General features: G+C 48.0%; 3 non-coding genes and 1 pseudogene across 3 annotated transcripts; all 4 read left to right on the forward strand.

Annotated features, from left to right (window-relative positions):
* Window positions 1-13,407, forward strand: part of LOC116481986 (small ribosomal subunit protein eS26-like) — an 88,428-nt pseudogene that overhangs the window by 9,488 nt on the left and 65,533 nt on the right.
* LOC116482773 (small nucleolar RNA SNORD116) lies at window positions 7,173-7,267 on the forward strand. The gene has a single exon (XR_004252040.1). It is a non-coding gene; the product is annotated as a small nucleolar RNA SNORD116 (small nucleolar RNA).
* LOC116482764 (small nucleolar RNA SNORD116) lies at window positions 9,908-10,002 on the forward strand. Its single transcript, XR_004252032.1, has one exon. It is a non-coding gene; the product is annotated as a small nucleolar RNA SNORD116 (small nucleolar RNA).
* LOC116482766 (small nucleolar RNA SNORD116) lies at window positions 12,584-12,678 on the forward strand. The gene has a single exon (XR_004252034.1). It is a non-coding gene; the product is annotated as a small nucleolar RNA SNORD116 (small nucleolar RNA).

The following is a 13,407-nucleotide window of genomic DNA, read 5'->3' on the forward strand; positions in this document are numbered from 1 at the left end:
TGCAGCCTCTGCCTCTTGAGCTCAAGCGATTATCTTGCGTCAGCTTCCCGAGTAGCTGGGATTACAGGCATTTGCCACTATGCCCGTCTAATTTTTTTTTGTATTTTTAGTAGAGATGGGGTTTCCCTGTGTTGGCCAGGCTGTTCTTGAACTCCTGGCCTCAAGTGATCTGCCTGCCTTGGCCTCCCAAAGTGCTGGGATTACAGACGTGAGGCACCGCACCTGCCCTTCTCCCTCTTATTCTTGATTTGCCTGCTTATACTTTTATTAGTTTCACTGATCTTTTTAAATAATATGCTTTCGGTTTCATTGAGTTTCTCTATTCTGGCTGTTAATTTCATTTGATTGTGCTTTAATTTTATGGTTTATTTTCTCTTCTTTGCTTAATGTTTTTTTCTTCTTTCTCTGGTTTTCTAATGTGGAAACTTATATTATTGACTTAGATCTTTTCTTTTATTTTTTGAGATGGAGTCTCGCTCTGTCACCCAGGCTGGAGTGCAGTGACATGACCTTGGCTCACTGCAACCTCCACTCCCGGGTTCAAGCCAGTCTTCTCAGCTTCCTGAGTAGCTGGGACTACAGGCACATGCCACCACACCCGGCTAATTTTTGTATTTTCAGTAGAGACAGGGTTTCAACATATTGTCTAGGCTGATCTTGAACTCCTGACCTCGTGATCCGCCCACCTTGGTCTCCCAAAGTGCTTGGATTACAGGTGTGAGCTACCACGTCTGGCCGACTTAGATCTTATTTTCTAATGTATATATTTAATGCTACAAATTTTCATCTAAGCACTACTTTTGCTGCATCCCCATTTTGGTAAGTTTTTTTTTCACTCATTTATTTAAATGTATTTCTTCATTTGTCTTGAGATAACCTCTTTAAACTGTGTATTAGCTGCGAGTTGTTAAATCTCCAGTTGTATGGTGTTTTCCAGCTATTTTTCAATTATAGATTTCTAGTCTAGTTTTATTCCATTGTGAACTGAGAGCATATTTTATATTTTTTTTTGTTCTTTTAAATTTGTTAGTGTGTGTCTTATGGCCCAGAACGTGTCTTTCTTGGTAATATTTCATGGTGAGCTTGAGGGTAATGTGTATTCTGTTGATGGATGGACTATTCTGAAAATGTCAAATAAATTTAACTGATGGTGCTATTCAAGTTAACTATCCCCTTAACTCATTTTCTGACTGCTTCATCTATTGGCGCTTATCTATTTTTGGGACTCAAAAAAGGCTATGGAGCTCTCAAATTATAACGGTGGATGTATCTATTTTTCCTTATAGTTCTATCAGTTTTCTGCTCAGATATTTTGATGCTGTTTTGTTAAAGATAATTATTTCTTCTTCAAGAATTGGGGCCAGGCAGAGTGGCTCATGTCTGTAATCCCAGCACTTTGGGAAGCTGAGGCAGGTGGATCTCTTGAGGCCAGCAGTTCGAGACCAGCCTATCCAACATAGTGAAACCCTGTCTCTACTAAAAGTACAAAAATTAGCCGAGCATCATGATGCACACCTGTAATGCCAGCTACTTGGGTGGCTGAGGCATAAGAATCACATGAACCCAGGAGGTGGAGTTGCAGTCAGCCAAGATCACGCTGCTGTGCTCCAGCCTGTGTGACAGTGAGACTCTATCCCCCCCCCCCCCAAAAAAAGAATTGGCTTTTTTATCATTATATAATTCCCTGCTTTACTCCTATTTTATAGGGCAGTTTCCGTTTTATTTATGTTGTCTTGCTGGAAAGGACAAAGAACAACAATTCTGTATCTAGTAGCAAAGGTAAATTTAAATTCAATTTATTTCTTTTTAAGATTTCAACTTTTATTTTAGATTCAGGGGGTACATATACAGATTTGTTACATGGGAATAATGTGTGAACATACAACTTGATTGGTAGTTTTTTTTTCTTTGTTTTTTTTTTTTTTTGAGACAGAGTCTCACTCTGTTCCCCAGGCTGGAGTGCAGTGGCATAATCTCTACTCACTGCAACCTCCGTCTCCCAGATTCAAACGATTCTCATGCCTCAGCCTCCCAAGTAGCTGGGATTACAGGTGTGCATTATCACACCTGGTTGATTTTTGTTTTTGCTTTTTTATAGAGATGGGGGTGTCACCATGTTGGCCAGGCTGGTCTCGAACTCCCGGCCTGAAGTGATTCACCCGACTTGGCCTCCCGAAGTGCTGGGATTACAGGTGTGAGCCCACCACACCCAGCCTATAGGTAGTTTTTAAATCCACCACCCACACGGCACCTTCTAGTATTCCACAGTGTCTCTTGTTCTCATATTTATATCCATGTGTGCTCCCACTTATAAGAGAGAATGTGTGGTATTTAGTTTACTGTTCCTGCATCAGTGTGCTTAGGATTATGGCGTCCAGCTCTATTCATGTTGCTGTAAAGAACATGATTTCATTCTTTTTTATGGCTACATAGTATTCCATGGTGAAAATGCTCCATATTTTCTATGTCCAGTCTACTAGTGTGATGGTTAATATTGAGCATCAGTTTGATTGGATTGAAGGATGCAAAGTATTGTTACTGGATGTGTCTGTGAAGGTGTTGCCAAAGGAGATTAACATTTGAGTCAGTGAACTGGGAGAGACAGATTCACCCTAATCTGGGTGGGCACAATATAATCAGCTGCTAGTGCTGGTAGAATAAAGCAAGCAGAAGAATGTAGAAGGACTAGACTGTCTGAGTCTTCCGGCTTTCATCTTTCACCCGTGCTGGATGCTTCCTGCCCTCAAACATTGGACTTCAAGCTTTTATACTCTTGGACTTACACCAGTTGTTTGCAAGGGGCTCTCAGGCCTTCAGCCCACACTGTTGGCTTCCTGACTTTTGAGGTTTTGGGACTCAGACTAGCTTCCTTGCTCCTCAGCTTGCAGAGGAACTAATATGGGACTTCACCTTGTGATTGCGTGAGTCCATTCTCCTTAATAAACTCCCTTTTATATATACGTCTATCCTATTAGTCCTGTCTCTCTAGGGAACCCTGACTAATACAACCAGTCCTGGGTACCTGGGTTGATTGTATGTCTTTGCTATTGTGAATACCACAGTGATGAACATAGAGGTGCATGTGTTTTTTGGTAGAATGATTTATTTTCTTTTGGGTATATACCAGAAATGGGATTGTTGGGTGAAACTGTAGCTCTGTTTAAGTTATTTGAGAAATTCTCAGACTGTTTTCCTCAGTGACCGGACTAATTTACCTTCCCACCAACAGTGTTTAAACATTCCCCTTTTTCTTCAGGCTTGCCAGGATCTTTCTCTTTTTTGCTTTTAATAATAGCCATTCTGACATTGTGAGATATTATCTTATTGTGGGTTTTTTTTGTTGTCGTTGTTGTTTGTTTTTCGAGAGAGAGTCGCCCAGGGTGGAGTGCAGTGGTGTGATCTCTGTTCACTGTAGCCTATGCCTCCCGGGTTCAAGCAATTCTCCTGCCTTAGACTGCCAAGTAGCTGGGACTGCAGGCATGAGCCACCATGCCCAGCTACTTTTTGTATTTTTAGTACAGATGGGGTTTCACTCTGTTGGCCAGGCTGGTCTCAAACTCCTGACCTCAAGTGATCCACCACCTTGGCCTCCCACTGCTGGGATTACAGGCATGAGCCACCGCATCGGGCCCTTATTGTGGTTTTGATTTGAATTTCTCTGATGATTAGTGATACTAAGAGCATTTTTTCATATGTTTGTTGACCATCCTATATCTTCTTTTGAAAAGTGCCTCTTAATGGGGTTGATTTTTGCTTGTTGATTTATCTAAGTGCCCTATAGATTCAGGATATTAGGCCTCTGTCAAATGCACAGTTTGTGGATGAACTCTGTTCGCCAATGATATGGTTCTATACCTAGAAAATGCCTTCTTTAAGAAAATAAAATTCTATTTTGTGGATGTATCACATTTTCCTTACATATCTGCTTTGAGCATTTGGTTTGTTTCTGCCTCTTGGGCATTATGAATAATGCTACAGTGAATATGGATATGCAAATGTATCTTTGAGATCTTGCTTTGAATTACTTTGGATATATACCCAAAAGTGGGATTCCCAGATCATATGGTAATTCTATTTTTAATTTTTCAGGAACCTCCATACTTTTTTCCACAATGGCTGTACCATTTTATGTTCCCATCAACAGCATGCAAAGGTTCCAGTTTCTCCACGTTGTCACCAGCACTCGCTGTTTTTTATTTCACTCTTGTTGCCCAGGCTGGAGTGCAATGGCACTGTCTTGGTTCACTGCAACCTCCGCCTCCTGGGTTCAAGTGATTCTCCTGCCTCAGCCTCCCTGAGTAGCTGGGATTACAGGTGCCTGCCACCATGCCCAGCTAATTTTTATATTTTTAGTAGAGACAGAGTTTCACCATGTTGGCCAGGTTGGTCTTGAACTCCTGACCTCAGGTGATCCACCTGCCTTGGCCTCCCAAAGTGCTGGGATTATAGACCTGAGACACCACGCCTGGCCCATTGTTTTTCAGTTGTATCTTCTAATGGATGTGAGGTGATACCTCATTATGGTTTTGATTTGCATTTGTTTAGTAATTAGTGATACTGAGCATGTTTTCATGTACCTGTTGTCCATTTGTTTATCTTCTTTGGAAAAAAATCTATTCAATTACTTTGCCTCTTTTTTAAAATCAGGATTTTTTTGTTGAGTTTGTTCCCTCCCTCCCTCGCTCTCTCCCTCTCTTCGCTCCTTCCTTCCTTCCTTCCTTCCTTCCTTCCTTCTTTCCTTCCTTCCTTCCTTCCCTCCCTCCCTCCCTCCCTGTCTCCCTCTCTCCCTCCTTTCCTCCCTTCCTTCCTCCCTTCTTCCCTTCCTCCCTTCCTTCATGCTGTGTTGCTCAGCATGGAGAACAGTGCCAAAATCATGGCTCACTGCAGCCTCAACTTTCCAGGTGCCAGAGAGCCTCCCACCTCATGCTCTTGGGACCACAGGCACGTGCCAACATATCTAGCTAATTGTTTTTTAATTTTTATCTTTTGGTAGATATGGGGGTCTCACTGTGTTGCACAGGCTGGTTTCAATCTCATAGGCTCAAGGAATCTTCAAGCCATGGCCTCCCAAAGTGTTGACATTACAGGCATGAGTTACCATGCCTATCCTGCATATGAAAGCCTTATGAGATATATGATATGCAAATATTTCTCTCGTTTTGTATGTTTCCTCTTTCATTATGTTGTTGCCCTTCATGTACAAACGTTTTAGGTTTGATGTAGTCTTGCTTATCTATTTTTGCTTTTGTTGGTTGTACTTTTAGTGTCATATTCAAAAAATTATTGACAAAAACAAGAAGGGTTTCCATGTATCTTCTTCTAGTTTTACAATGTCAAGATGTATCTTTAAGTACTTAATTTATTTTGAGTTGATTTTTGTGTATGTTGTGAGGTAAGGATTCAGTTTACTTTTTTTTTTTTTAATTTGTGGATATTGAGTATGCCAAATATGATTAGTTAGAGAAACTGTGCTGTGAGCACCCATGTCAAAGATAAATTGAGTGGAGTACATGGATTTATTTCTGCATTCTTCATTCTTTTCTGTTAGATTATGTCTGTGTTTTGCCAGTATTCTAGTATTTTGAATTACTATACCTTTGTTATCTACTTGGAAATCAAGAAGTGCCTCCACCTTTGTGTTTCATGCTGAATATTGATTTAGCTATTTTGGTTCTTTTGTGGATCCAGATAAATTGTATGATTTTTTTCTCTTTCTGGAAAAATGTGATTGTGATTTTGATAGGAATTATAGTGAATCAGTAGATAACTTTAGGGAGTATGGATATTTTGACAATATTAATTAGTCCCGGTTGTGGCGTTGAGGCCGTGTTGACCTGGAGGCACTGGGGTCAGTGATAGTGTGGTCAAGTTGGCTGCAGGATGGGATGGTGCCTGGGAGGTCAGTACATAAAAATCCTGTGGATGTGATCAAGGCAAGGGTGATGGAAGGTGATGTGTTCTGTCTGCTTGGTCCTTGTAGGATCAGGCAGGACATCCTGTAATAAAAGGAGGCATTACCTTCGGATGTCCTGAGGGCATGGTGCAGGCACCAGGACTGAGTGGAGGGGAGGAAGCTCATGTCTTGAGGTCCTTTGGCTACATGGGGAAGACTGCCTCTGGGCTTGATGCCGAGTTCCAGACTGATGTGCTGGCTGTTGTGATGGTGCTCCCCAGTGCTGGTTGTGGTTGGTTTTCGGCTAGGTACACCTCACCTGGGGCAGCGGCCAGAGACAGTGTCAGTTCCAGACATCAGAAGCCCCATGAGGAGGAGCGTGTGCTCGCGCCAGGAGTGGTGACTGTTAGGCGAGGGACCTCAGACCTATGTCTGCATGGCCTGATGTCAGAATTCACATCCTACTGATTGAAGACCTTGTTTTGAGCTGTCTGGTTGCCACAGGGTCGGACCTGGGGGCTGCAGACCATGATGGCCCTTTGCAGTGTCTGGAAACATATGTGCACTCCAGGGAGGGACACACACACTCACACACACAATCAAACTCACAAACACAACACACAGACACAAAATCACAAATACACACACACACACGAGCCCACAGAAAAAAGCAAATAGACACAGAAACGGGTGCATGCAGTAGTTCTGGCCACACGTGTTCCCTAGGTATCCACAGAATTACATGGGTAAGATATATTCATAAAGATGGAGATCAGTCATGGAGGCCAAGGACAAGCAGGTGCACTAGTTTAACTGCAGGAGAGAATGGCATGGAAGTGGTGAGCAATGGACCTGGGCCTGTTTCTCAAGTGTGTATTTGATTTCTTTACAATTCCCCGGAGAAGTTGTCATGGGAGGCCAGCCACTTGCTGTCAAGGAAGATGTTTGATTCTTCTGAGCAATAGAGGCCCTGCAGAGTCCTGTAGTCACTGTGGCCTGGCATCCATGGTGCACCCAATGCTGGTGGATGGCTCAGGACAGTAAGCATTCCTCTGCCCCGCGTGCTGAATGAGTGGCTTTCGGATGTCCTATACCTTCAAGGAGCTGTTTCTCAGCAGCGAATGACATGACAAGTTCCACTCCTAGAGTGGATGGTCTGTGCCCATTGCTCAGTGGTGCGGCTCTGGCTTCCCCAGCATGCTGAATGTCTTTAAGGTCATCGGCTCGCCCCTTCCCAGCCTGTGGTGTCAAACGTCTTGCCCCTTTGTCAAATGTGCTTGGATCGATGATGAGTCCCCTATAAAAACATTCCTTGGAAAAGCTGAACAAAATGAGTGAGAACTCAGACCGCCGTTCTCATCGGAACTGAGGTCCAGCATGTTGCTTCCTCTGGGGCCTGTAGGAGTGAGGGACAATTTCCACTGATTCCCATAGGTTCCACCACCCAGGGCGTCCACAGACAAAAGTCTCATGTCACAGGCATGTTACGAACATTCCCTCTGTGTGAGGTACATGGGTGGGAGAGTGATGGGGGGGATTCGGCCGCTCTGTGATGGCATGGTGGCCGTGGAAGCAGGCAGAAATGTTGCAGGCCTAGGGGAGGCGGAAATGTTGCCGGCATAGAGGAGTGTGCTGCTGGTAAGCTCCCAGAAGGAAGACCCGGACCTCACAGTGGTCATCTCAGTGCAGAAGACCGGGTATCTGTTTTCATGTGGAGGAGAGCCCAAGGCCCAGACCTCAGGCAGACCTTAGTGTTGATTTTTGATTAGTTGAGAACAAGGAAGTGCTGAGGTGTTAGGGGAGAGTGCAGAGCAATGGGTGTCGGGGCAGACAGTGAAAGCCTCTTCAGCCCACCCTGCAGCATCGGTCACCAGGAGCCCTCCTGGAAGGGATTTCTTTGCCTCCCGAGCTGTGAGATGCCTGTGGTGCAGTGGCGGAGGCCTAGGCAGGAAGGTACTCCAGGGAAAAGGTGATAGAGGGCTCACATGGACATGAGTGTCATTAGCAGGCTTGGGCTGTCATTTGGGGGTGACGGGCTTCCTGTGGATTTTTCTGGTGGAAGACAGGTTGGCCAGCAGGGGTCTTTGAGGCCAGGTCCTAGGGAGCCCGAGGATCGAGTTGGTGCCTCTGGCCCTGGGTCACTTCCAGTCTTCCCGGGAGAGTAATGGACTCCTCCGTTGTGGAAATCTTCCTATAAATGGTCTGTTGGCCTGCGATTGTTGGGCGGCTCCACCTGCTGCAGCTTGTATGAGCAAATGCTGCTCTGGATCCCCTTTCCTGCTTGGAAGGTGGCTTCAGTCCTGAAGGTCCAGAGTGAATGTGCCCTGATCCTGGCTCTGGCCCAAGTCTCTGCCGTGGGTACTGGTCACACTTGAGGGCTATCCATGGAGGTCTGTGTGCATTCCAGGCAACATGGGTGCAATCCCAGGGGTGCTGCCACAGAGTCCTTTGACTTGGGATGCCTCTCACCTCTGCATGTTGGCAATATTTAAGTGTTGGATTCCACTACACCCTAGGGGTGATGAACTGTTTTGGCTCCCTTAACCGGTTTGAAGTCTCAGCGCAGCCAGGACAGCCATGCCATGTTGAACGGCATGCGGATGGCTTAGGAATGTTGGAAAGGATGGGTGGTTCTGAGCTTGCAGCTCACTCACTAGCTGCATGCATGTAGACCCAGTGGTGGTGTTCAGGTAGTGTTGACTTTCAGGCATTGCGGCGGGTAGTAGTGCAGTCAAGTTGGCTGCATAATGGGATGTTGCCTCAGAGGTCAGTACAGGGTAGCCCTGTGGGTGTGTCCAATGCAAGGAAAATGAAAGGCAGTGTGTCCCATCCGCCTGGTCCTTGGGACATTGGTAGGGGGGACATCCTGTTGGAAAAGCAGCCATTCCCTTTGTGTGTCCAGAGGGCACGGTGCAGGCATGTGGACTGAGTGGAGGGGAGGAAGGCTGTGTCTTGAGGTCTTTTGGCTAGATTGGGAAGACCACCTCTGGCCTTGATGCCAAGTTTCAGGCTGATGTGCTGGCCATTGCAAAGGCACCCTCCAGCGCAGGTTGTGATTGGTTTTCCACCAGGTATGCCTCACCTGAGAGGGCGGCTAGAGACAGTGTCTGCTCAGGACATCAAGTGTCCCGTGAGGAGGAGCGTGTACTCACACCAGGGGAGGTGGCTGGTAGGCGAGCCACCTCGGGCCTATGTCCTCATGGTCTCCAGGTCAAAATTCACATCCTACTGATTGAAGGCCTTGGTCTTCAGCTGTTGGGTTGGCGTGGTGTCAGGCCAGAGGGCTGCAGACTATGACTGCCTGTTGCAGTGTTGGGAAACACATATGTTAGGAAACACATGTGCATGAGGGAGACACACACACATACACATTCATATACACACACATACGCACAGGCGTGCCGAGACACAGGCATGCCGAGCCACAGGCAAATACATGCAGCAATGGGCGTGTGTGACTACATGCGCTTTTAGGTATCCACAGAGTAACACGTGTAAGGTATATTCATGGAGATGGAGGTCAGTCGTGGAAGCCAAAGAATAACAGGTGTGCGAGTTGCCCCACGGGAAAGAATGGGATTGAAGTGTTGACCAGTGGACCTGAGCCCACTTCTCAAGCGTTTATTTGATTTCTTTACACTTCTCAGAGGCAGTTGCTGTGGGAGGTGTGGTAACTGCTGGAAGGAAGATGCTCAATTCTTCTGAGCAACGCAGGCCACACAGAGTCCTGGATTCGGTGTGGCCTGGCATCCACGGTGCACTGTGTGCTAGCGGGTGGCTCAGGACGGTAAGCATTTCTCTGCCCCGCATGCTGAATGAGGGTGTCTTTTGGATTTCCAAGACAGCAGTTTCTTGGCTAACCACTAATGGCATGGCGAGTTCCTCTCCTAGAGTGGATGGTCTGTGCTCATTGCTCAGTGGCACCGCTCTAGTGGGGCCGAAGGTCTTTAACATCATCGGCTCACCCACTGCCCAGCCTGTGGTGTCAAATGTCCTGCCTCTTCAAATGTGCTTGGATCGATGATGAGTCTCCCAAAAAAACATTCCTTGGAAAAGCTGAACAAAATGAGTGAAAACTCATACCGTCGTTCTCATCGGAACTGAGGTCCAGCACGTTGCCTTCCCCGGGGACTGTAGGAGTGAGGGACAACTTCTACTGATTCCCATAGGTTCCACCGCCCAAGTCATCCACAGCCAAAGTCTCCTATCACATGCTCATTAGGAACATTCCCTTTGTGTGAGGTACACAGGTAGGAGAGTCCTGGGGGGGAACGGCTGCTCTGTGATGGCCTGGTGGCCATGGAAGCAGACAGAAGTATCGCAGGCCTAGGGTAGTGTGTGCCTGATCTTGGCTTGGTGAGCTCCCAGGAAGGGAGACCCGGACCTCATGGCAGGTGTCTCTGAGCAGAGGACTGAGTCCTTGTTTTCTTGCCGGGGAGAGCACAAGGCCCAGGCCTCAGGCAGATGTTGGTCCTGATTTTTGATTAGCTGAGGACAAGGGAATGCCAAGGGTGATGGGGGACAGTGTATAACAAAGGGTGTTGTGACAGAGAGCCAAAGCCTCTTTGGCCCTCCACCCAGCATCCGGTCATGGAGGCCCCCCAGCAGGGATTTCTTCATCCCCTGAGCCGTGAGATGCCCCTGGTGCTATGGTGGAAGGCTGGACTGGAAGGTACTCCACAGAAGAGGCGGTAGGGGGACTCATGTGGACATGTGTGTCATCAGCAGTCTTGGGCTATCGTTCAGCAGTGATGGGCTTTCCATTTATTTCTTTAGTGGATGACAAGTTGGCCAGCAGGGGTGTTAGAGGGCAGGTTCCAGGCAATACAAGGGTCAGACACATGCCCCTGGCCCTCAGACACTTCTCGTCTTCCTGACAGAGTAGTGGGCTCCACTGTTGTGCACATCTTCCTGGAAATCGTCTCTTGGCCTGCCATTGCCGGGCAGCCACACCTGCTGCAGCTCGTGTGAGCAAATATGGCTCTGGATCCTCTTTCCCGCTTTGAAAGCAGCTTCCATCCTGAAGGCGTCCAGAGGGTATGGCCCTGGCCAGGAACTCTCCTGTGGGCATTGGTCACACATGGGGCTATCCATGGAGATCCGGCTGCATTCCAGGCAACATGTATGCCATTCCAGGGGCCTGCCATGCAGAGTTCCTTGACTTGGGATGCCCCTGCACCTCCCATGTTGGTGATGTTCCGGTGTTGCATTCTGCTACACCCTAAGGGTGATGAAGCGTTTCAGCTCCCTTAAACAGTTTGATGTCACAGTGCAGCCAGGATAGCCATATCATGTTGAGGGGCCCACGACTGCATCAGGAATGTTGGAAGGGATTGGTGGTTCTGCAGATCGCAGCTCATTAGTAGCCATTTTTACATGTAGACCTGGTGATGGTGCTGAGGCAGCGTTGACTTGCAGGAGTTGGGGTGGGTGGTAGTGCAGTTAAGTTGGCTGAATGATGGGATGTTGCCTCAGAGTTCTGTGCAGAGAAGCCCTGTGGGTGTAACCAACGCAAGGACCATGGAAGGCAGTGTGTCCTGTCAACCTGGTCCTTGGGGCAGGGACATCCTGTTGGAAAGCAGCCATTCCCATCGGGTGTCCTGAAGGTGCAGTGCGGGCATGTGGACTGAGTGGAGGGGAGGAAGCCCACATCTTGAGATCCTTTGGCTAGATTGGAAAGATTGCCTCTGGCTTGATGCCATTTTCAGACCTATGGGTTGGTCATTGCGAAGGCGCCCTCACGTGCTGGTTGTGGTTGGTTTTTCGCCAAGTGAGCCTCACCTGGGAATGCAGCCAGAGACAGTGTCAGGTCACAACATCAAATGCCCCATGAGGAGGAGCGTGTGCACACTCCAGGGGTGGTGGCTGTTAGGTGAGGGATCTCAGGCCTGTGTCCTCATGGCCCCAAAGTCAAAGTTCACATCCTACTGATTGAAGACCGTGGTCTTGAGCCTTCGGGTTGCAGAGGCTTCAGGTCTGGAGGCTGCAGACTATGGCCTCCTGTTGCAGTGTTGGGAAACACATGTGCATGAGGGAAACACACATACTCACACTATCACACACACAAACAGGCGTGCACAGCCACAGGCAAATAGACGTAGCAACAGCTGTGTGTGGTCGTTCCAGCCACATGCGCTTCCTAGGTGTCTAGAAAGTGACACAGTCAGATACATTTATAAAGATGCAGGTCCATAATGGAGGCCAAGGAGAAGTGGGCATGTGAATTGCTCTGTGGAGAAGAGTGGCGTTGAAGTGACCAGTGAACCTGTGCCCATTTCTCAAGCGTGCATTTGATTTCTTTACACTTCTCAGGGGCAGTTATCCTGGGACACCGGCCATATGCTGGCAAGGAGGATGGTCAGTTCTTCTGAGCCACAAAGGCCCCCAACGTCCTGGAGTTGGTGTGGCATAGCATCCACGGTGCACCCCCTGCTGGTGGACAGCTCAGGATGGTAAGCATTCCTCTGCCCCACGTGCTGAGTGGGGGGTGGGATTTCTGAGACCTGCAAGGAGCTGTTTCTCAGCAGGCCACTAATGGTATGGCGAGTTCCACTCCTAAAGTGAACAGTCTGTGCCCATTGTTCAGTGGCACAGCTCTGGCTTCCCCAGCGTGCCGAAGGTTTTTAAGGTCATCAGCTCGCCCACTGCCCAGCCTGTGGTGTCAAACATCCTGCCCCTTTGAATGTGCTTGGATCGATGATGAGTCCCCCATAAAAACATTCCTTGGAAAAGCTGAACAAAATGAGTGAGAACTCATACTGTCGTTCTCATCGGAACTGAGGTCCAGCACATTGCCTCCCCTGGGAACTGTAGGAGTGAGGGACAACTTCCACTGGTTCCCATAGGTTCTACCACTCAGGGCATCCACGGATGAAAGTCTCACATCACAGGCACAATAGGAATGTTCCCTCTGTGTGAGGTACACAGGTGGGAGATTCATGGGGGCATTGGCTGCTCTGTGATGGTGTGGCGGCCATGGAAGAGGGGAGAAATGTCACGGGCCTAAGGGAGTGTACGGCTGGCCTTGGCTTGGTCAGCTCCCAGGAGGGGAGACCCTGACCTGACCTCCTGATGATGGGCCTCTCTATGTGGGGGACCAGGTCTTTTTTTTTTTTATGCCAAGGAGAGCACAAGGCCCAGACTTCAGACAGACCTTTGTCTCGATTTTCAGTTATCAGAGGAGAGGGGAGTGCAAAAGTGATGAGGGACAGTGGAGAGCAATGGGTGTTGTGGCAGACAGCCAAAGCCTCTTTGGCCCTCCGCCCAGTGTTGGTTACAGGGGCCCCCGGCAGGGATTTGTTTGGCTCCTGAGCCATGAGTTGCCCATGGTATGGTGGCTCAGCCTGGGCAGGACAGTACCCCAGAGAAAAGGTGGTAGAGGGCTCACATGGATACACGTGTCATCAGTGGTCTTGGGCTGTCATTTGGCAGTGATGGGCTTTCCATGGATTTTTCTTGTGGATGACAGGTCAGCCAGTGGGGCTTTCAAGGGCAGATCCAAGGAGCATGAGTGT

This window comes from Hylobates moloch, unplaced genomic scaffold (assembly GCF_009828535.3).
Source record: "Hylobates moloch isolate HMO894 unplaced genomic scaffold, HMol_V3 SCAFFOLD_14, whole genome shotgun sequence".
NCBI classification, from domain to species: Eukaryota; Metazoa; Chordata; class Mammalia; order Primates; family Hylobatidae; genus Hylobates; species Hylobates moloch.